Below are 24,577 nucleotides of genomic sequence, written 5' to 3'. Positions count from 1 at the left end.
CAGTATTAGCTAGGTGAATAATCAGTTTTCGGATGTTAAGATGTATGATATATTCACATGACTCACAAATTAACCATAACTAAATAATAAGTCGCAAGTCAACAGTTGGCAGAGTGATCCTTAGTAATTCAGCATTTGAGCAGTTTAGATGTCTTGATCTAAGAAACGCATTCTCCAAGCCCTGGAGTCTCCAGCCTTCACTGACCAGGGATTAAGAGACTTGTGTACATTAAAACCCCCACTCCACCCCCTCACACCAATTTAAGCTTCACTGGACATTTTTGCTCAAAGAAGACACACTTTTTCTGAATGTAGTGATAGTAGTTGACTAAATGATGACAATGGGAATGATTCCAAAGAGAAAAAGGTTAAAAGAGTTTGTACCTGTTTTTCTCAAAATATGATCCCTCAAATGCTGGGTTTGTTTGATTTTGTAGCTGTAAGTTATGGTCAAGTGCTAAACCCCCGGGTGTTAGTTGTAGAAGCTAAGGAAGTAATGGAACCACCTAAACGCTGAAACCTAAGTGGTGTTTGAATTAAAAAAACATAAGTTCAAAACCACAAATCATTATTTCCCTTATAACTGTGTTTAGTTATGATGGAAAAGGACAAAATTTGCATGTACAGCAATTTCCATATTAATCAGATGTATGTATACATATTGAGTATGTGCAGTTTTATATCTTTTTTCCTATATAAGGTTGTTCTGATTATTTTTATTAAAATATAATTTTATGCCTGTAATCTAATAAAATAAACGGGCTTTTATTTTGTATGTTTTCTTTTCATTTAATTTTTCTAGCAATTTATTTTTATTGTCTTTTGCAAAAGAATTAGTCTGTGATGGAGTGGAAATTACAAAAAAAAAAAAAAGCTAACCACAGTAATTTGAGAAACACTGACCTAGCTCACTCGAGCATGGTATATATATATTAGGTTTAACCAGATGAAACTGCCAATAATCTACCATTTTGACCTGCAAATGGCAGATGTAATATATGGATGTTTATTTTACTATTAGTCTTTAAAGACCAATTTCAAATAATGGATATAACAAAGCCTCTGTTCTGACATGTATACACTTTGATCTTAGATAAGCCCCTACACTCTTTTTTTTTTTTAAGTACAATTTCCGTTTTATTTTTCTCCAGAGAACAGTCTGTCTTCAGTCTTTAAGAACTCAGCTCCCTACATGGGCTTTGGTGGGGGACGTGGGGCAGCACCTGCAGGTCTAAATCGGGGTGGGGGTGTTCGGTCCTTGCGGGCTTCACGAGATCGATTCCTGACTACTTTGCTGTGAATTGCACAACTCACACAGTAATGTAGCTTCACATACAGCTTGGGAAGCACATAGGCATCGAAGACGCTCGCTTCAGAAATGTCCCTGACTGCTGCGGCCTCCACTATGTTTCGAATGACGAATTTCTTAATGGCCTTGTCCTTGGGCATGCATCAGGCACAGTTAGTGCAGCGAATAGGCTGCACGTGGCCGCAGCCCTTTTTGGCACAACCGTTGTTCCTTCTTTTCTTTGTCATCTTAGAGGCACAGACCAGAGAGAGCGATAAGCCCCTATACTCTTATTCTGGACCTATTTACTCTTGTGTTACATACAACGATCTAAGGCTTGGTTTGGTTTCTCCAGTATTCAACAAAATTGGAAATGGGAACAAGAGTTGCTACAGGTAAACTCAGTGGCAACAGCATGAAATATCAACTAGAAGAGAGACAGAAAAACTACAAAAAGTTGAAAATAGCTATCTGTGGCTATTTAATGATGGGGCAAATACCTTGCTATTTCTCAATAGATCCTAGAAACATCACTGTGCCCACTTATATTTAAAGTCCTGAGTAATCAATAAAACAACAATTTATACTGGTTACATTGATGGGGGAGTATATAACACATTTCTGATTCAAAATGCCGAATACACAGTTTTCGAGTTTAAAGAAGTAAATCCTCAGTTCTCCAAAGAATTCATCCATCTGGACAATTTTAGTCCCAAGTGAATCATTTCTACATGACAGCAGAACACAAAATTGATAGGATTCAGATACTATCATTAGACAGACTAAGCATTAAGACACACACACACACGTGCACGCACATATACTTTCCCACAAAAATCCTTGGATATAACATTAATCACAATCAGCAGTTTTCCTTCTAGTCAAATTCAGCTCCCAGGAAGATCAAAGCTGTTAAACTAAGAAGGCTCTGAATAATTGCCTTGCTAGGACCTAGTTAAACCTGATTGAGACAGTCAGACCTTAGCTGTCATGTGTCCATCCATTTGTAACTCCCTTAGTATGTCCTTGATATGAGAAGACATGATGGTGTAGTTTGATATAATTTAAAAGAATATTACAATGGGTTGAGGATATCAGTTACACCCAAGCCCCCTGTAACCGTCCATACAATATCTTCCTTGGATGGCCAATTGAGAGCAGCTCCTCTACCCATGTCCCAGCTAGGTGGACAGATGCTATCGGCCTGGAGCCAGGCCATTCTGGATGCCACATAAGGAAGAATGGGATAGGTCAGGGGACAAGATTGGAGGGGTAGATTGCAGTTAGGTAACTGCTGTAAACTCAGGAAAAAGGCCATAGTTGACTCAAATAACACAGGTTTGAACTGCAAAGTTTTGCTTACATGTGGATTTTTTCAACAAATGTATTAGAAAAGATTTTGGAGATTTACAATAATTTGAAAAAAACTCACAAACCCACAGTTGAGAAATATTTTAAAAATTAAGAAAAAGGTATGTCATGAAGGCATAGAATATGTAGTTATTAGTCTATTTTACAATTTACTACCATAAAATATACACAAATCTACCATAAAAAGTTAAAATCCATCAAAACACATGTGAACACTTATTCACAGTCAAGACAAATGTAACCAAATATAAAGATGTAGTATTAAATCATAACTACATAAAATTAACTGTAGTAATACTATACTATTGTAATAATTTTGTAGCCACCTGCTGCTGCTACTGCAGTGAGCTCAAGTGTCACAAGTATGTGCTTAACACCATGTAACACTAATTATCTCCGAGTGAACATTTCATCTTTCCAGTAAATTGTGTGTCACAGTAAAAAGTGACCTCTTCTGGTTCAGCATGCTTAAGTATAACACCATTAACCTTAAATAACACCAGGGGACCCATACAAAGTGCCACTAGTAAGTCATGCTGGAAATGCTCCCAAAAAGCAGGAAAAAAGTCATAACATTACAATAAAAAGTTGAATTGCTTGATATGCACCATAGATTGAGATCTGCAACTCCAGTTGTCTGCCAATTCAAGATAAATAAATCCAGCGTAAGGACCATTGTAAAACAAGAAAAGGAAATTCGCGAAGCTGTCAATTCAGCTACACCAGTAGGTGCAAAAATTTTGCACTTTTTCCAAAACACCTTTCTGTCTCATATTGAAAATGCAGCTTTTACCAGGCATGGTGGCTCACACCTGTAATCCCAGCACTTTAGGAGGCCAAGGCGGGTGAGACCATCCTGGCCAATATGGTGAAACCCCGTCTCTACTAAAAATACAAAAAATTAGCTGGGTGTAGTTGTGTGCACCTGTAGTCCCAGCTACTCAGGAGGCTGAGGCAGAAGAATTGCTTGAACCCGGGAGGCGGCAGTTGCAGTGAGCCTAGATCACACCACTGCACTCCAGCCTGGCAACAGAGTGAGACTCTGTCTTTAAAATAAAGAAAATGCAGCTTTTATGCAGGGCAGGATTGCTATAAGAAAGGCATATCTATGGGCTCGAATATAATTAGAGAAAAAGTAAAGTCATTAAATAACAACTTAAAACAAAAGGAAAATGAAGGATATAAAACTGGAGAATTTAATATCAGCAAAGGATGGTTTGATAATTTTAGAAAGAGGTTTTGCTTTAAAAATGTCAGGATAACAGGAGGAGCAATCTCTGCTGACCAAGAGGTGAGTTCCTTTATGCCATTAAGAAAATCATGGAGGAGGAAGGTTATCTGCCTGAACAGATTCCCTATTTTTAATGTAGATGAAAGTGCCCTGTTCTGGGAAAAAAAAAAAGAAATGCCATAAAGGATATTTATTAGTAAAGAAGAGAAGTGAGCTCCAGGATTTAAGGCAGAAAGAGAGAGGCTAATTCTACCGTTTTGTGCAAATGCAGTCAGGTTTTTGACCAGGACTGCTCTTAACTAAAAAGCTGCTAACCCCTGAGACTTGATGAGAAAATATAAATACCAACTATAAGTATTTTGATTATACAACAAAAAGGCCTGAACAACAAGAACACTTTTTCTGGATTCGTTCTATTGATGCTTTGTCTCTGAAGTCAGGAAGCACCTTGCCAATAAGGGATTGCCTTTTAAAGTTCTTTTGATATTGGACAATGCCCCTGGCCACCCAGAACCCCAGGATTTCAACACTGAAGGCCTTGAGATGGTCTACTTGCCCCCAAACACAAGGTCTCTAATTCAGCCTCTAGATCAGGAGGTCATAAAGACCCTGAAGCTCATTACACAGTGTACTCTCTGGAAAGAATTGTCAACATTATGAAAGCGAACCCTGATAGAACATTATGAAAGCCTGGAAGGACTACACCATTGAAGATGCCATCATTGTTATAGAAAAAGTCATGAAAGCCATCAGGCCCAAAACAATACATTCCTGCTGAAGAGAACCGTCCAGAGGTTGTACATGACGTCACAGGATTAACAACAGAGCTAATCAAGGAAATCATGAAAGAAACTGGATATGACAAAAACAGTGGGGTGGAGAGGGTGGGTGATGAAAAGCTTCAAGATAGTGATCATGGAAATATTTAAGAGCAAATAGACACCACACTAGAGAAATTAACAGAAGATGGTTTGATGGAGACGAGTGCTTCTGAACCAGTGCCAGAGGATGAGGAAGATGTAGAAGCAGTGCCAGGAAACAAATTGACATTAGACAATCTGGCAGAAGGGTTCTGATTATTCAAGACTGCTTTGGACTACTTTTAAGACGTGGACGCTGCTATGTTACAGGCACTAAAACAGAAGCAAACAGTGGAAGAAGAATCGGTATCATATAGAAACATTTTAAAATAAATGTAAAAGCACAAAAGTCGAACAGAAATTATGATGTATTTCCATAAAGTCACCCCGAGGGTGCCTGCCTCTCCTGCTCCCTCTACCTCTTCCGCCTCTGCCACCCCCAAGACAGCAAGACCAACCCCTCCATTTCCTCCTCAGCCTACTCAGCATGAAGACAATGAGGATGAAGGCCTTTAGGATGATCCACTTCCACTTAATAAATAGTAAATATACTTTCTCTTCCTTATGATTTTCTTAATAATATTATCTCTTCTCTAGCTTACTTTATTGTAAGAATACAGTATATAATATATATATAACATATAAAAGATGTGTTAATCTACTGTTTATGTTATTAGTAAGGCTTCTGGTTAATAGTAGACTATAAGTAGTTAAGTTTGGGGGAAGTAAAAAGTTTCATGAGGGTTTTTAGACTGTGTGGGGGGATGGCACTCCTAGCCCTCATTTTGTTGAAGGGTCAACTCCATACTGTAATAGTCTAAACTAAGGAAGGGAATAAGAGTGTTCTCAGGAGATAAAACCACAGAGCTTGAGGATTGAATGAAAGAGAAAAGGAGCTAAGGATGACTCCCAAGTTTCTGGCTTAAGCACATGGAAAAATGGTGGAGGCATTCACTGACATTTTGAGAAAATAGATTTAGGGAGAAAATAAGTTTCATTTTTGACGTGTTGTTTCTTCTTCTTTTTTTTTTTTTTTTTTTTTGAGACATAGTCTTGCTCTATTGTCCAGGCTGGAGTACAGTGGCTCAAACTCGGCTGACTGCAAGCTCCGCTTCCCAGGTTCACACCATTCTCCTGCCTCAGCCTTCTGAGTAGCTGGGACTACAGGCACCCGCCACCACGCCCGGCTAATTTTTTGTATTTTTAGTAGAGACGGGGTTTCGCTGTGTTAGCCAGGATGGTCTCGATCTCCTGACCTTGTGATCTGCCCGCCTCAGCCTCCCAAAGTGCTGGAATTACAGGCGTGAGCCACCACGCCCAGCCCTGTTTCTTAAGATAATTTGTGAGATACCAAAATTAAGGTATCCAGAATGGATATTGTTTTCTTACTCAGAAAAGACATAAAAGTTTGAGGAGTATTTAGAGTTTCAGTGTTTCACACCTCATTCCGAAGTTATTTTTATATGGTGGAAACAGCTCATATATACATAGCCTATATTTTGGTACCAAATCTGCTATAAACTAGCTGTATGACTAGAGAGATCACTGAACCTTTCTCAGCTTCTGTTTCCATAAGGAGATAGAAAAACTTGCCCTCACTTATTCACAGGGTAGGTAATTCAACTATGAGCATTTCGAAAACGAAAGAGGGAAACCAATGTCTGGAGTTACTATTGTCTCTTTTAAATTAAAAAAAAAAAAAGAAAAAAAAACTAAGCTATTTATTTTCTTTGCTTTCATGAGGATATCATTCCTAAAACAGAAGGAGGAAAGATTAGAAGAGTTTTGCGCTTTTAAAACAGAGTTTTACACACACCAAAAGTTTTAAAGGAGCAATTTTACTGCAATTATTTTTAAAGAGCTCAGTATCAATTTTAAGAAATTCAGCAACTCACAGGTTTTTAATGAAAAGAATAAACCCTTCTGAGTTCTCATTTTCTGAAAGCTTTTCACATTTTAAGAATTAAACCACTCAGCACAGGTTTTTCTGTTACCATTTTGAAGATGTTGGAAGTATTAAACATAAAAGCTGTCATTGTTAAAGAAAATACTTTGTAACACAAAAAGAGATGATAGTATAAATGTTATGTGCATGTGCTTTTAAATCAGAAGTTCTGAGTTCTAATTCTGTCTCCATCAGTTAATAGCTATCTGAATTTAAACATTAAAATTAAACATTATTTAAATATTCTGACCCCCCCAAGGTTCTTCTAATCTGTGAAATATAAATAATAATCATATTATCCTCAGGGAGTGGTTAGAAGGATTAAATGAGACAGTATATTCAAAGCACTTAGTACTGTGCAAAAGAGTGTGAGAGTAATTAAATGGTCAAGAAATACATGTAAAGCTGATTGGCCTCCATAGTAATCAAATTAACAGAGTTTTTATTTTATTTTGTTGCTAATAACATTGAGTGATGGCAAGGTCAGAGAGAGAGGCATTCCATTCATAAAAGTAAATGGATAAAACTTTTCAGGAAAAAAATTTTGAAATATGCTGGCAAAAGCCTTAAAAATGTTTACACCAGATGCAGTGGCTTGTACCTATAATCTCAGCTACTCAGGTGGCTGAGGCAGGAGGATTGCTTGAGCCCAGGAGGTTGAGGTTACATGCACTCCTGTCTGGGTGACAAAGCCAGATCTTGTCTCTTAAAAAAAAAAAAAAGTTACATTCTTTGAGTCATTCCATTTTTAAGAATCACTTCTTAGAAAATAATCAGATATAGGCCAGGTGTGATGACTCACTCCTGTAATTCCAGCACTTTGGGAGGCCAAGGCAGTCGGATCACTTGAGGTCGGGAGTTCAAGACCAGCCTGAGGAACATGGCAAAACCCGTCTCTACTAAAAATATAAAAATTAGCCGGGTGTGGTGATGTGCATTTGTAATCCCAGTTATTCAGGAGGCTGAGGCACAAGAATCACTTGAATCCAGGAGGCGGAGGTTGCAGTGGGCTGAGATTGCACCACCACACTCCAGCCTGGGTGACAGAGCAAGACTCTGCATCAAAAAAAAAAAAAAAAAAAAAAAAAGAAAGAAAAAAAAAGAAGGAAAGAAAAGAATCAGATGTAAAGAATATAAAGATGCAGAATTACATATAAAAATCAGAAACTACCTAAATGTTTAAGTCCAGAAAAATGTCTTAATAAATTATGGTACATCACCTTCTGAACTGATGCACTGAGATTCAGAGAAGGGCACGTCATCTCTGTGGTATCCTTACCAAAAATGCATGACCTGAATTTAATCACGAGAAAATGTCAAACAAACTCAAATTGAAGAACATTCTACAAAATAAATTGAGGTAATAAAAGACAAATAAAAATGAAGGAACTATCCCCAAATGGAGAAAACTAAGGAGACACTACAACTGAATGCATGACATGGTCCTAGATATTAGTGGAACAATTCATGAAATGTGGGCGAGGTCTGAAGATTAAAATATTGTATCATAGTTAATTTTCTGGTTTTGATCATTGTACATGATTATGCAAGATGTTAACATTTGCAAAAGCTGGCTGAAAAGTATACTAAAAATCTTTGTGCTGTTTTTGCAACTTTGGGTAAGACAAATTATTTCTACATGAAAATTTCTAAAATTAAAAAATTAAATAATGGCACATTCACACAGTGATTATGCAGCCATTTAAAAGGTTTGTAATTATTCTGAATGACATTGGAAAATGCTCACTACATAGCATTATTGGGAGAAAAAAACAAAAGCCAGTTCACACAACTGGAAACTAAAGCCCAGAACGAATCCACTAAAATCTTGAGAGGACATTTCTAAGTAGAAGATTACAGATGCTATGTTCTTAATTAATTTTTTAGTTTCACATTTCCCAATTTTTTCTACCATGAGCATTCACCACTTTTAAAATTGGGGGGAGGATGTTATTTTTAAACACACATCATGATTTTGCATCAAAAAAATTCATTTAGACATATTTCTTCTCCTTGGTTTTAATAAAGAACATTTTTTCAATACTTTGAGTTTTCAAAACTATGATTTTGATAAGCCAACAATGAGCCTTAGCTTAAGTGAGTTTCTTAATTTGGCATCAGTAACCAAAAGTGCTTAATGGTTTCCCTAACTACTTGGAAATGAATTCTTGGCACTATGTCTTCTTAAGTTCTGTGGATCTCATGTTGAAACAGTTGCTTCATTTCCACTAAATAATTGGAACTATTCCATGGGTCATCAGAGAAGCTCAAACCTATGCCCATCTGAATCCCAGTCAACAATAGAAGGAACAGGAACCTAATAATTTCTTCTCAGCCTGTCACAAATCAAGAGAAGAATGCATTTGCGCTGAAGACCAGGAAATTAAAAAGAAAGCAGATTTTGCTGGGAGACAAGTCACGGTGGCCACCAGGAATCTTAGACCCCTCGGCTTCAGATGACAATCTTCTGAGTAATCAGGATGTTTAGCAAGGCATACTTGAGGGGGCGTAAAGCATGACTCCTATCTCAAAATACCTCCTCTGTGAGGTAATGTACATGAAACTGTTGTGCACTTGTGTCTGTTCCTTCCATCCAGGCACTGGCCAAAAAAGCTGTATTTCCTTGGCTCTGGAAGAATTTTTAATTCGAAAATTTATTGCCCCCACCCCCACCATCAAAGTACAATGTGTCATCTACCAGCATATCACTAAGCAAGTAATTCCAGAACAGAACTGGTTGCAGGCCCACCACAGGACAAACAATGTGGGGAGCTGGATTCAGAAGGCACTACAGATGGGTACCTTGAAAAGAGAGGTGCAGGACTCCTGCAGCAAGTTCTGCCAAGCCATGGTCCTCTCTGATGCCATCCTCCTTATGCGTTCACCTCTACCTGCTTGCCAGCATCAGCCTGCCTTCTCAGGGTTATGAGTATATCCCTTCCTACATGCCATAAGCATTCCCCTAACCGCATGCTGACAAGCTCAATGCCAGGCCCCAGTTCATCTTTCCAGACTTCCAGCTCCCTGCCTCAAAGCCCAATTCCAGCCACAGTTCTTAGCTTTGTACATTGTTACATCCTTACTTAGCTTTCAACCACAACTGTATCCCTGCCATCTCTGCTTCAATGATATCTCTGCAGGCCAAACATAACCCACCAGCTTCCAAGGCATGCAGCACCACTTGCTCAGTCATTCAGCCCATCGCTACCCGCCTGGACCCTCGTGGCCTCACCACTTGCCTCCTGAGCCTTCTGTACCCCTCCCCTGGCCCACCTCCACCATCTGCCTTCTACACTCTGCCTGTCAGGAGCCTAGTCTCCCCACTACTTTATACCATCTCCCATGTTCTGTTTTTATTTATGCTTGCCCTTGTTGCAGAAAAGACAAGACAACACATACTACAGTCCTACCATGTTTTCTCAGGTCGGCTTCTTAACCCATGTGGCTTCTCATTATATTTGCCCTATGAAGCACAGGGAACCAAAGACAGCGTTTCTCTGTGACATCAATTCCTGAGCCATCTAAGACAGGTCAACAGTAATGGCAGAGGCCATCCTCGTAGCAAAGGGAAAACAATGGCAAACCACTGATGTTGAACTACCAGCCAGAAGCCAAGTGAGATATTAAGACAGCAAAGCCACCAGCACCAGGACAGGAGCTCAGACCTCTTACCAGACAGATGCTGCTCTACTGCTCCCCCTGCTGGACACCGAGGTCCTGGGGAGATGTTTCCAAAGTCCACAGTCCCCAAATGGTCAGACACCCACGTTTGCCCCAAGAGGTGTAGACTAAACGTTAAACAGAAGCCACACTTGCTAATCATATTTAATTATCTTCAATGCCAAATTAGAGAAACAGAGTACCCCTCAGTGGAAAAAGGTAGGTGCCACTTGTTAGGCAGACTGGCTCTGAGCCCCTATTCTGTCACATTCTAGTTAGAGTATTAGGAAAGTTGTTCCAAGTGTCCGTGGGCCTTAGTTTCCCCAACTGTAAAGCACAGATGACAATACCCTCCCCGTATGGTTGATATGAAGATTAAATGAGATAAATTGCAGTCATCCAATTGTTATTGTCCACATCGATTGGCAACTAAGCTCTTGGCACCCAAGCTCTTGGCACCCCAGTGGCTTCATCTATGTAATTTCAATAATACCTGCTCAGCCTACCTGTGAGAGTTGGCTGGGGCAGATGAGAGAACAGACGTCTGTCAAAGCACTCTGTAAATCATTAAGTGCTAAGCTAATTAAATTCATCAATGACAACAACACCTGTCTGGCACTTTGAAGAGACAGAGATGACAATGGTAGTTTTGATCTTTGTGGAGATTTGGAAATTTGTGGATGAAATAAGCATGCATGAGAATAACTGTACCTCAAATAGGAGACTGACTAGCATATTAGTAATAAAGAAAAAGAATAATAGGAATGAAAAGAAAAGAAAATTTGATTTCCCTGAGGCAGAGGGTTGAGCAAGAATCACAGATGACCTCATGAGTGTGTCACGCTGCAGCAGGTCATAAAGACAAGTAAGATTTCAGTCAGCAGAGATGAGGAGAGGGCCTCCCAGACCCAAGAAAGAGTGAGGGCCACGATGCAGAGGAATGATGGTTCTGGGGATATGAAGAACTCCAGCTTGACCGCAGCCTGCGATGAGGTGCCACAGTGGAGAATGGGGTTATGAGGACAGGTTGGGACACCATAGCGTTCTGTGAGATTGAATGTGACAGCCAGGCAGTGCGGAGCCATCTAAGCTTTGTGAACAGCATGTCTGAGGATGTTTACCAAAGACAATATGAAGGCTGGCATGAGATGGGGAGAACAGCGGCAAATACAGGAAGGAATCATGATTGCCAAAGAGAGATGGGGGCCTGAAGTGATTCAGCATGCACAGGCGAAAGAAGAGATCAAAGGAAGGGACAAATATAAACGGAAGCTATTACGACCATAGTGCTCATGACAAAGAACCACATTTATCACTCAGTTCCACATGTACCAAAGGAAAATATCAGAAAGATGTCATGAGCTCAAATTAATAGTGATCTTTAGTAATTTACAAAAGGATAGAAGCAGTAAGATGAAGTAACACAAAGCACGTCTCTTACAGACTTCTAGAATTAACAAGGCACTAGTAGGAGATGTGGTGCAATTACTTATCATCTAGGTAGGTGAATTTCAGGGGAAAAAAATCTCAGCAATATGCATTTAATCAACATATACTTTGATATCTGCTTTTGACTAAGAAGTTCAATAATGTCTTACAAATTGTGTTATGTTTCAGCATATCAAGTTCTGCTTGTAGCTCACTCACAATCATCCAGCGCAATGGGGAATTTATCTTGCTGGTATTTCCAGGGAGATTGGGAAACAGCCAGTACAGATCAAACCTTTTCATGTCGTCACACTATTCACTCTACTGATTAGAGATAACAAAGACAAACACAATAGGGAATGGTCAATTTATAACAACAAGGACGAGGCTCGTGTTTCTTCAGCATATTTCCTAACATGTTAGCAATAATTACCACATAGTAAAATAAGCCAGGCTGGGCACAGTGGCTCATGCCTGTAATTCCAACACTTTGGGAGGCCAAGGCAGGAGGATCACTTGAGACCAGGTGCCCAAGACCAGCTTTGGCAACATAGCAAGACTCCATGTCTACTAACTAACTAACTAATTAACTAACTAAATAAATAAATAAAAACAAATATCTGGGTGTGGTGGCATGTACCCGTAGTCCCAGCTACTCTGGAGGCTAAGGCCAGAGGATCGCTGGAGGCCAGAAGTTCAAGGGCCCTGTGAGCTATGATTACAGAACTGCACTCCAGCCTGGGTGACAGAGTGAGACCCTGTCTCTAAAAACAAATAAATAAAATAAGCCATTTCATTAAGCATATGCTCCCAAATTAAGATGCCTTGTTCCTTATTCCATGACAACTTCAGGGGAAAACACATTTTTCCATTTTTTGGAAGTTTTAAGACATATATGCTCAATGTAGAAAACAAAACCAAAAATAAGAGCATCCTCTGGTGTATGCTAAGGTTGCAAAAAAAAAAAAAAAAAAAGAGCTAATATCCTCCAATATACCATGATTAAGATCAATATTTACTCATTGTTAATCTTTGGGAATACTTCCTTCTAGTTTTATTTCTGTGCTTTTTAAAGAAACATGTTGGCCGGGCGCGGTGGCTCACGCCCATAATCCCAGCACTTTGGGAGGCCGAGGCGGGCGGATCACGAGGTCAGGAGATCGAGACCATCCTGGCTAACACGGTGAAACCCAGTCTCTACTAAAAATACAAAAAAAATTTGCCCGGCGTGGTGGCAGGCGCCTGTAGTCCCAGCTACTTGGGAGGCTGAGGCAGGAGAATCCCTTGAACCGGAGGCGGAGGTTGCAGTGAGCCAAGATCACGCCACTGCACTCCAGCTTGGGCGACAGAGTGAGACTCTGTCTCAAAAAAAAAAAAAAAAAAAGAAAAGAAACATGTTAAGATTACATTACATTTGAAGCTCTGAATTCAGGGCTAAAAAAAATTAGACTACAAATATGTTGCATTCTTGTGTTTTGTTTTGCTCATCATAAATACTTCTCCCACTGTTGAAAGCTGGAAGAGTCCACTCAGAATCCATATTTCTTTAACAAGACAAAGAAGTTAATGTGTATTAATTTAGTAGTGTAATGGGGACTTCCAGTTTCCAGTCCAACACTGAAAGAGCTTGGAAGTCATTGTTCCCATCTTCACAAGAAAATGACTGTGTAATTCCCTCTTGAGTGTGGGATGGATCTAGTCACTTGCTTCTAATGAATCAAACATGGCAAAAGTGATATACCACTTTTGATATTAGGTTACAAAAGACTGTAACTGACTTCTGTCTTGCTAAATCTCTCCCTCTCTCCCTCTCTGGTTCTTTTTGCTGGCTTGTTCTGATGTAAGCAAGCTGCCATGCTGTGAATTATCCTATGGAGAGGCCCACATGGCAAGGATAGAGTTTAAAATCAGCAAGGGAATTCCCTAAATCTGAGGTTTGATGTTTTCATTAATCCTGAAAAAAAATCTCAGTTGTTATTAACAAAGGGCACAGACCAGGTATAAGATTCCAGTTGTCCTCTCCCAATGGAGTTGCACAAACAGTGCTAAATTCTCCCAGCAATGATGTGTGACAATAGATGTGAAGTGTTGCCTACTAGAAAAGCTCACCCAAAGGTTGGTATCCAGGGCTTTTATGGAGCAACCACATGACTAACCTTAACAATTTAAGTCTCTAGTTGCCCTCAGAGGTCAAATTGATAAGGCAGTGGCCTAGGCCCTCAGGCAAAAAACAACAACAAAAACAGGTGTTCATCTTAAATTACATTGTTAATATATAATATCCAGAATGGCCCATGGCCTCAGGTATATAAATAAACTCTTATGGTGGGATTTTACAAGGGCTTAGAGCTTATCAGCAGGTGGTCAAGGTCAAGTCCTAAAGACATTTGGAATGTGCGGTGTTTGGACAACCCAGGCCTGCTGCGTTAACTATTTACTGCCCTCTGCCATCCTGCCCGCCTTTACTGACAGGAAGCCATCAAGGAAATAGTTGCCTAGATAGCAAAGAGCTCACCAGATGGTATTGGAATTGGCTGCAGTGCTCCCTGGTGCTGTGTGCCCCTTCCCTATGCAGGCAATATGCCCTCAGTAGAACATGTGCTAGAATATGGCCATTCAAGCAGGAAGGGCATCAGTGTTCCTAGCAACATGGCTGAATAGTCCATCAGTGAGAAGATCTTGCAGGAGGTTCAAGCCCAGGTAAGGTGTTAGGTAGAGTGTGAGTTTACTGCCCTAGAGTGGCAGTGTGATACAGAGAAATAAATTGTAGGCTTAGAATGAGGACACCTGATCCTGTCATTTTTTCCAACTGGCTTTAGGATCCTCATCTGAAATATTTTCCTATTTATAGATGGGAAGCAATATTGCATAGCAAGCAAGAGTGCTGGCAGGGCAAGTTCAGTGGGAAAGCAACTTGTGCAGGCCCAGAGAGCCCTGTACTCAAAATAACCCTAATCACAGTTTAATGCTCTGCTGTCACCATCTTGAACAACGTTCAAAGAAGCAGCCCCATATTTTTGTGTTTCACAGGGCCCCATAAATTATGTAGACTCTCCTGGTGCCAGGTCTGGAGTCAGCCTATGGGTTCAAATCCCTGATCTATCATTTTTAGATGTATGAACTAGGGCATAACATCTAATACCTTTTAGACTTGTTTTCTTGTCTGTAAACAGGATTTTAAAAGATTGTTGTGAAGATTAAGGGAATGATATATGGAAAAATATAGCATTGCACTATACATAAATACAGTCATTCCTCAGTATCCACGGGCGATTAATCCTAGGACCCCCTCAGGTGCCAAAATCCATGGACACTCAAGTCCCTTATATAAAATATTTACACATAACCTATGTACTATCCTCCCATGTACTTGAAATCATCTCTAGATTACTTATAATACCAAAGACAATGTAAATGCTATGTAATACTTGTTATACTGTATTTTTTAATTTGTTGGTTTGTTTTTTTTTTTAATTTTACCAGGAAGGCCTGAGAGCCTAGAAAATTTTGTATTATTTTTCATTGTTGTATTCTTTTTATTATTGGGGGTGGTTTTTGTTGTAGTTTTCAATGCATGGTTGGTTGAATCCATGGATGTGGAATCCATGGATACAAAGGACCAACTTTAGTCATAAGTGGTAACTATTATTTGTTCTCAACAATAAATAACAATAAAATAATAAAATAATATAAATAATAACAATAAACAATAATAATAGCTATCTATTGCTGTGTAACAAATAACCCCAAAACTCAGTGGCTTAAAACAACAACATTTATTATCTCATGGTTTCTGTGGGTCAGAAATGCCAGTGCAGTTTAGCTGGATCCTCTGGCTCAAAGCCTCTCACCAGACTGCAATCAAGGTGTCAGCCAAGGCTACAGTCATCTTAAGGTTGAACTGCAGAAGAATCTGATGCCAAGCTCATGCACATGGCTGTTGGCAGGATTCCTAGTAGGCTGTCAGAATGAGGGCCTCAGTTCCTTGCTGGCAGTTGGCTGAATGACACCCTCTGTTCCTTGCTATGTGGTTCTCTCCTTAGGACAATTCACAACATGGCAGCTTGCTGGCATCAGAACAAGCAAAAAGAGCCAGGGAGAGAGACTGAATCAGACAGAAGTCACAGTCTTTTGTAACCTAATATCAAAAGTGGCATAGCATCACTTTTGCCATATTTGATTCATTAAAAGCAAGTGACTAGATCCATCCCACACTCAAGGGGAGGGGATTACACAAGATCATTGTTACAAACTGAACAGAATCATCCTAAAACTTACATGTTTAAGTTCTAACCCCCAGTACCTTAGAATGTGACTGTATTTGAAGATAAGGTCTTAAAAAGGGTAATACGGCTAATGAAGTTATATAGGTGTGCCTAACTCCAATATGACTGGTGTCCTTATAAGAAGGGGAAGGGGCTGGGTGCAGTGGCTCATACCTGTAATCCCACTTTGGGAGGCGGAGGTGGGATGATAGCTTGAGCCTGGGAGATTGAGGCTGCAGTGAGCCAGGATCACGCCACTGCGCTCCAGCCTAGGTAACAGAGCAAGACCCTGTCTCAAAAAAAAAAAAAAAAAAAAAAATAGAACAGCATACCAAGGATGCATGTGCCAGTGGAGAGGCTAGGCAAGGACACAGTGAGAAGATGGCCACCTACAAGCCAAGGAAAGACACTTCAAGAGAAACTAAAACTGTCAACAGGTCTGGTTGGACAGGTTTGATCTTAGACTTCTAGCCTCCAGAACTGTGAGAAAATACATTTCTCATTTAAGCCACCCACTCTGTAGTATTTTGTTATAGCAGTGCTGACAAAAAGAGTCAAACTCTGTAAAATATTGTAAGAGATTTATTCTGAGCCAAATATGAGTGACCATAGCCTGTGACGCAGCCCTCATGAGGTCCTGGGAATATATGCCTAAGGTGGTCTGGGTACAGCTTGGTTTTATATATTTTAGGGAGGCACAAAACAGCAATCAAATATATTTAAGAAATACATTGGTTTGGGCCAGGTACGGTGGCTCACGCCTGTAATCCCAGCACTTTGGGAGGCCGAGGTAGGCAGATCACAAGGACAAGAGTTCCAGACCAGCCTGACCAACATGGTGAAACCCGTCTCTACTAAAAATACAAAAATTAGCCAGGTGTGGTGGTGGGCACCTGTAATCTCAGCTACTCGGGAGGCTGAGGCAGGAGAATCACTTGAACCCGGGAGGCAGAGGTTGCAGTGAGCTAAGATCGTGCCACTGCACTCCAGCCTGGGCAGAGAGCAAGGCTCCATCTCAAAAAAAAAAAAAAAAAAAAAAAAGAATGAGGTCACACAGATGATTGCAGGATGCTGAAGGCAGAGAATTTTATTGAGCCACGAAAACGGCTCTCAGCGAAGAGGAGAATTGGAGAGGGGACGGGAAGGGAAGGTCGTCTTCCCCGAAGTCAGGCTGTCTTTTCTCTGAAGTCAGGCCATTTCCCCTCTACCAAATCTGGGGTCTTTATAGGCACATGATGGGGGCAGGATGGGCCATAGGTGGTTTTGAAAAAGGCAACATTCAGTTGGTAAAGAAAAAAAAGGCATTATTCAGAAAGAACCAATCAGGAGAGAACAGGCAAACAGCAATAGACGTTCTCACTTTGGGCTGCCGGTTTCAGGCTGTTTTTTGTTTGTTTGTTTGTTTGTTTTTGATGGTGAAGGTGGGGTTTCACCGGGGACCCGACCCTGTCTGCCCAGAATTTCTCTGCCTCCTATCTCTGTTATTTAAGAATTTAAAACTTAAGTAGTCTTTTTTCTTTTTTGAGACAGAGTCTTGCTCTGTTGCCCAGGCTGGAGTGCAATGGTGAGATCTCGGCTCACTGCAACCTCTGCCTCCTGGGTTCAAACAATTCTTGTGCCTCAGCCTCCCAAGTAGCTGAGACTACAGGTGCTCACCGCCTCACCCAGCTAATTTTTGTATTTTTAGTAGAGATGGAGTTTCGTCATGTTGGCCAGGCTGGTCTTGAACTCCTGACCTCAAGTGATCTGCCCACCTCGGCCTCCTAAAGCACTGGGATTACAAGCGTGAGCCACTGCATCCATCCAAAACTTAAGTAGTTGTAGCGTGCAGAACATTAAAAAGACTTTTAGGTTCACCCCCATATGTCCTAATATGTTGTATTTCAAAATGTTGTTTTATTTGAGATTAGTCCTATTTTGTTTGCCATCATTTTTAGATCTATGCATTCTCTGATATAATCAGAAAGCAAAATGACAGTCACATATTTTGGTCCAACTGAGCTTAAAAAAAAAAAACTGAAAAAGGATTGACATAGGCTGAGTTTCCTACAGCTACAGGCTTTCAGAGAGGAATCTTATACTTTAAAAAATAGAAATTAAACTAACAGCTCTACAGAGATCTTTTCAATGAAAAATAACTCATAGGAGTTCTCTTCAAAGCATTTAAAAATTCTCATAATCTACTCATCCACATCAACACTTTTAATTAGAGCCTCTGTTTACTTAAAAGGAAGTATAACCAAAAAAGAAATCTAAAGAAAAATAAGATCAAGCCAAACATATACGTCAACTCCATCTGTCATTGACAACTGTGTCAATTGAAAAAATAGGCCGGGCGCGGTGGCTCACGCCTGTAATCCCCACACTTTGGGAGGCCGAGGCGGGTGGATCACGAGGTCAGGAGTTGGAGAACAGCCCGACAAACACGGTGAAACCCTGTCTGTACTAAAAATACAAAAATTAGCCGGGTGTGATGGCACGTGCCTGTAATCCCGGCTACTCAGGAGGCTGAGGCAGGAGAATTGCTTGAACCCAGAAAGCGGAGGTTGCAATGAGCCAAGATCGCACCACTGCACTCCAGCCTGGACAACAGAGCAAGACTCTGTCTCAAAAAAAAAAAAAAGAAAAAGAAAAAAAAGAAAAAGAAAAAGAAAAGAAAAGAAAGAAAGAAAAAAGAAAGTTGTCTCTAACTTCCAATTCCAGCCATGACAGTAAGTCTTAGACTTAGCTTTCCTACCATAAACTGGCCAAAATAGATAAAACAATTTTCAGGGATTGGACACCAGTTAAAACAGTTATGATGTTTGAAAGAAACCAAACGAAGTGAGCTTCATGTCCCCCCCGCTTGAGAAGTTGAGTCCAAGTGGAAAGTTGCATTTGTATAGGGCAGAGGAAAGAGAAACTAGAATTTGTGCCTGCCACAGTGGCTGGGATTTGGAAGCCAGGTGCTGCAGAGCAGGGAATCACACAGAAGAGGACTTCAGAGATCGAACCCTGAAAGTTTATAGACATTCTTCTCAGGTCCTTGAGCCCAGGCCATATGACCTGACTGTAGGGTAAGACACCCAGGTTCTATCAGAGAATAACTGCTGGGAGGCTGGAGAGCTAAACGGAAATCTCAGAGGCCACACAGTGCTGGGAATGTGGTGGAGTTCTAATCCAGCCAGGGTAAAGAAATATTGGTGAATTCCCAGACCTCCAGATGAGTCACAAAGCAAAAAAGGTCATGTTCTAAGAATGTACATTACCCTCTAGGAGTAAGGATTATACCTGAGGAGTAAGGTCAAAACTGATGTAAAACCACCATAACAAAGCCTAAATCCAATTTTCATCAGAATTAAAATTGTCTGTCAATCATTTAATTGCCAGCCAGAACAAAATTCAACATTCTTTGGAGGAAGTTAACATGATCCAGAGTTTCTATAAAATATCATTCATAATATCTAGCATGAAAAGTTTACCAGGCAAGAAACTGGTTAAAGTTACTAATAGCCAGCCAGGCACAGAGGCTCATACGTGTAATCCCAGTGCTTTGGGAGGCTGAGATGGGAGCATTGCTTGGAGACAAGAGTTTGAGACCAGCCTGGGCAACAAAGCAAGTCCCTACCTTTACAAAAAACAAAAATAAAAAAAGTAGCCAGGCATGGTGGCACACAGCTGTAGTCCCAGCTACCCAGGAGGCTGAGGCAGGAGGATCACTTGAGCTGGGAGTTCAAGGCTGCAGTAAGCTATGATTGTGCCACTGTACTCCAGCCTGGATGACAGAGCAAGACCCTATCTCTAAAAAAAAAAAATAAAAAAAAAGTGTTTTTTTATTTTTTTTTTTAAAGTGACTAGTAGCCAAGAGATGGAAGCAGGTAGAGATGATCCAGATATTGAAGTTAGCTAGAAAGACTTCAAAATAACTACAATTAATATGTTAAAGAAAAGAGGGGTAAAGATTGACAATGAGAATGCAAAGATGAAGTATTAAATCAGAGAATTAGAAACTTTCTTAAAGAGAATTAAGTAGACATTCAATATTTGTAAAATACAATATCAGAAATTAAGAATTTATCAGCTGGATTCACAGTGCAAAAGAAAACAAGATTAATTAATTTGAAGACAGGTCAGAGGAATATATCCAAACTGAAACACAGAGAGAAAAAATAACAGTCACCTTAAATATATTATTTGGGAGATACTCCCCTCATTCACTCCTCTTTTTATTCTCCTTTCTCCCAGGCAACTTATTTTTTCTAATAAGAAAAAGTAGGTGAGAGTGGGATGTAAAATAATACTTGGCTATGGCCGGGCACAGTGGCTCATGCCTGTAATCCCAGCACTTTGGGAGGCCAAGGCAGGCGGATCACCTGAGGTCAGGAGTTTGAGACCAGCCTGACCAACATGGAGAAACCCTGTCTCTACTAAAAATACAAAAAAATTAGCTGGGCATGGTGGCACATGCCTGTAATCCCAGCTACTTGAGAGGCTGAGGCAGGAGAATCACCTGAACTTGGGAAGCAGAGGTTGTGGTGAGCCAAGATCACGCCATTGCACCCTAGCCTGGGCAACAAGACTGAAACTCTGTCTCAAAAAAAAAAAACAAAAAAAACTTGGTTGGGCACAGTGGCTCACGCCTGTAATCCTAACACTTTGGAAGGCCGAGGTGGGAGGATCCCTTGAGCCCAGGAATTCAAGACCTGCCTGGGCAACATAGGAAAACTCCATCCCTACAAAAAACACAAAAATTTACAAAAAATACAAAAATTTAGCTGTGTGAAGTGGCATGTGCCTGTAATCAGTTACTCAAGAGGCTGAAATGAGAGGATCCCTTGAGCCTGGGCATTCTAGCCTGGGCAATAGAGCAAGACTGTGCCTCAAAAATAAAATAAAATAAAAATTTAAAACAAAATATACCAAGAGAAGCTTGGAAGAAAAATTGCTCTAATCAAAGTCAAACGACAAACTGGAAAAATACCTACCACTCATATCACAGATATAATTTCTGTAAAATATAAAAGGATCTACAGGCTGGGTGTGGTGGCTCACACCTGTAATCCCAGAACTTTGGGAGGCTGAGGTGGGAGGATTGCTTGAGTCCAGCAGTTCAAGATCAGCCTCGGCAACATGGCGAGACCCCTTCTCTATCATTTAAAAAGTGAATAAATAAAAGAACCTATAAATCAATATGAAAAAGGCCAACATGCCAACAGAAAATGCACTAAAGGAAACACAATGGTTCTTAAATATATGAAAAGATTCTCCATCTCACTCAAAGCAAAATAGTAACTAAATCTATAAAACACCATATTTCATCAGTTTGGAAAGACCATTAAGTTTGATAACATATGACTCAGCAAAGGTATGGACAAAAGGGGCTCTCACTAGAGTTTTCAGAGATCTACACTCCCAAACATACATCACTCTGCCATTCCTAGAGTCTGGCCTTTCTCCTCCTGATCCAAGATAGCTATCACCCCAGTCATTTCACATCCATTTCAAGAAACATACTTCCCTTTCAGGAAGACTTACCCAAAGTACCACACAACACTTCTACTTACATCTCAATTATCAAATATTAGTCATAGAGCTATATCTAACAGCACGCCTGGGAACCTTGTAGCTTGGTTGCCACATAACCAGCTAAAAGTGACACTTTGCAAGAGAGCGACGGAAATGGATTTTTGTTAGGCAATTAACATTCTCTGCCATGTCTACTTCTTTGATTGCCAAATATTGATACACACTTTCTCATATACAGAACACAATGAATCTCTCCCAGAGATACAGTTCTCAAATTTCATCCAGATACTGCATCCAGGTCAAAGTTCAGGAACTCTGGGAAATATGTACCTTCCATCTGGTACAGACAGCACCTCATGGTCCAGCAATCAAAAAACTTAAAAATGAGTTAACTGCCCCCAACTTACCCAACATACAAAGGTGGAGTAGGAGCAAGATTAAAACATTGAGGCCAGGCGCAGTGGCTCATGCCTGTAATCCCAGCATTTTGGGAGGCTGAGGCAGGCGGATCACCTGAGATCAGGAGTTCGAGACTAGCCTGACCAACATGGAGAAACCCCGTTTCTACTGAAAATACAAAATGAGCCAGGTGCGGTGGCGCACGCCTGTAATCCCAGCTACTCAGGAGGCTAAGGCAGGAGAATCACTTGAACCCGGGAGGCAGAGGCTGCGGTGAGCCGAGATCGCGCCACTGCACTCCAGCCTGGGCAATAACAGTGAAACTCCGTCTCAGGAAAAAAAAAAAAAAAAAAGATTAAAACATTGAAACTGCCCACTAGGAAAGGGGAGAAAGGAAAGGCTGCTATAGTCACTGATCTACAGCAATATTAAATCTTATGGGGCAGGAAGAGTGACTTCCTTCCCAGGCAGTACCTGGGACCTTCAGTTGCGCTCTCTGGGAAACTCCTTTGGAGGCTTCTAGTTTTGCTCTCTGAGGTTGTTTCTTGTCCACTATCTTCTGTGGCCTCATCTTAAATAGGCATTCGGGAGCATCAGCGAGCTGCAGACCTTCCATATCTCACTCTTTATTAGTGGTTGTATTAGTCCGTTTTCACACCACTGATAAAGACATACCCGAGACTGGGCAAATTACAAAAGAAAGAGGTTTAATTGGACTTACCATGCCACGTGGCTGGGGAGGCCTCATAATCATGGTGGAAGGCAAGGAGGAGCAAGTCATGTCTTACATGAATGGCAGAAGGCAGAAAGAGAGCTTGTATAGGGAAACTCCCATTTTTAAAACCATCAGATCTCATGAGACTCATTCACTATTATGAGAACAGTGCATGATAGATCTGACCCCATAATTCAATCACCTCTCACTGGGTTCCTCCCACAACACATGGGAATTGTGGGAGTTACAATTCAAGATGAGATTTGGGTGGGGACACAGCCAAACCATGTCATTCCACCCCTGGCCCATCACAAATCTCATGTCCTCACATTTGAAAACCAATCACACCTTCCCAATAGTCCCCCAAAGTCTTAACTCATTTCAGCATTAACTCAGAAGTCCACAGTCCAAAGTCTCATCTGAGACAAGGCAAGTCCCTTTTGCCTATGAGCCTATAAAATCAAAAGCAAGTTAGTTACTTCCTAGATATATAGGGATACAGGCACTGGGTAAATGTAGCCATTCCAAGTGGGAGACATTGGCCAAAACAAAGGGGCTACAGGCCCCACACAAGTCCGAAATCCAGCAGGGCAGTCAAATCTTAAAGGTCCAAAATGATCTCCTTTGACTCCATGTCTCACATCCAGGTCACGCTGATGCAAGAGGTAGGTTCCCATGGTCTTGGGTAGCTCTGCCTCTGTGGCTTTGCAGGATACAGCCTCCCTCCCAGCTGCCTTCATGGACTGGCATTGAGTGTCTGTGGCTTTTCCAGGCACATGGTACAAGCTGCCAGTGTATCTATCATTCTGGGGTCTGGAGGATGGTGGCCTTCTTCTCACAGCCCCACTAGGTGGTGCCCCAGTAGGGACTCTGTGTGGGGGATCCCACCCCACATTTCCCTTCTGCACTGCCCTAGCAGAGGTTCTCCATGAGGACCCCATCCCTACAACAAACTTCTGCCTGGGCATCCAGGCATTTCTGTAGATCTTCTGAAATCTAGGCAGAGGTTCTTAAACCTCAATTCTTTTTTTGTTTGTTTGTTTGGTTTGTGTTTTTTTTGTTTTGTTTTGTTTTTGAGATGGAGTCTTTGCTCTGTTGCCCAGGCTGGAGTGCAGTGGCACGATCTCGGCTCACTGCAAGCTCCACCTCCCAGGTTCATGCTATTCTCCTGCCTCAGCTTCCCAAGTAGCTGGGACTACAGGCACCCGCCACCACACTTGGCTAATTTTTTTGTATTTTTTAGTAGAGACGGGGTTTCACCGTGTTAGCCAGGATGGTCTTAATCTCCTGACCTTGTGATCCTCCCGCCTCAGCCTCCCAAAGTGCTGGGATTACAGGCGTGAGCCACCATGCCCAGCCTTAAACCTCAATTCTTAACTTACGTGCACTCACAGGCTCAACACCACATGAAAGCTGCCAACGCTTGAGGCTTCCACCCTCTGAAGCCATGGCCTGAGCTCTATGTTGGCCCCTTTCAGCCATGGCTGGAGCAGATGGGACACAGGGCACCAAGTCCCTAGGCTCCACACAGCATGGGATGCTGGGCCCAGCCCACAAAACCACTTTTTTCTCCTAGGCCTCCAGGCCTGTGATGGGAGGGGCTGCAGAAAGTTCTCTGACATGCCCTGGAGACATTTTCCCCATTGTCTTGGTGATTAATATTTTGTTCCTTGTTACTTATGCAAATTTCTGCACCCAGGTTGAATTTCTTCTCAGAAAATGGGATTTTCTTTTCTATTGCCTTGTCAGGCTACAAATTTTTTGAACTTTTATGCTGTTTCCCTTTTAAAACTGAATGCCTTTAACAGCACCCAAGTCACTTCTTGAATGCTTTGCTGCTTAGAGATTTCTTCTGCCAGATACCCTAAATCATCTCTCTCAAGTTCAAAGTTCCACAGATCTCTAGGGCA

The 24,577-nt window shown here is 41.0% G+C and overlaps 1 pseudogene; it reads right to left on the bottom strand.

Annotated features, from left to right (window-relative positions):
* Window positions 1-1,173: 1,173 nt before the first annotated feature.
* On the bottom strand, window positions 1,174-1,536 carry LOC100453573 (small ribosomal subunit protein eS26-like; annotated as a pseudogene).
* Window positions 1,537-24,577: the final 23,041 nt, after the last annotated feature.

This window comes from Pongo abelii, chromosome 6, assembly GCF_028885655.2.
Source record: "Pongo abelii isolate AG06213 chromosome 6, NHGRI_mPonAbe1-v2.0_pri, whole genome shotgun sequence".
In the NCBI taxonomy this organism is placed as follows: Eukaryota; Metazoa; Chordata; class Mammalia; order Primates; family Hominidae; genus Pongo; species Pongo abelii.
Note: the sequence above shows the minus strand (reverse complement) of the source record. Positions and strands in the feature narration are given on the sequence as shown.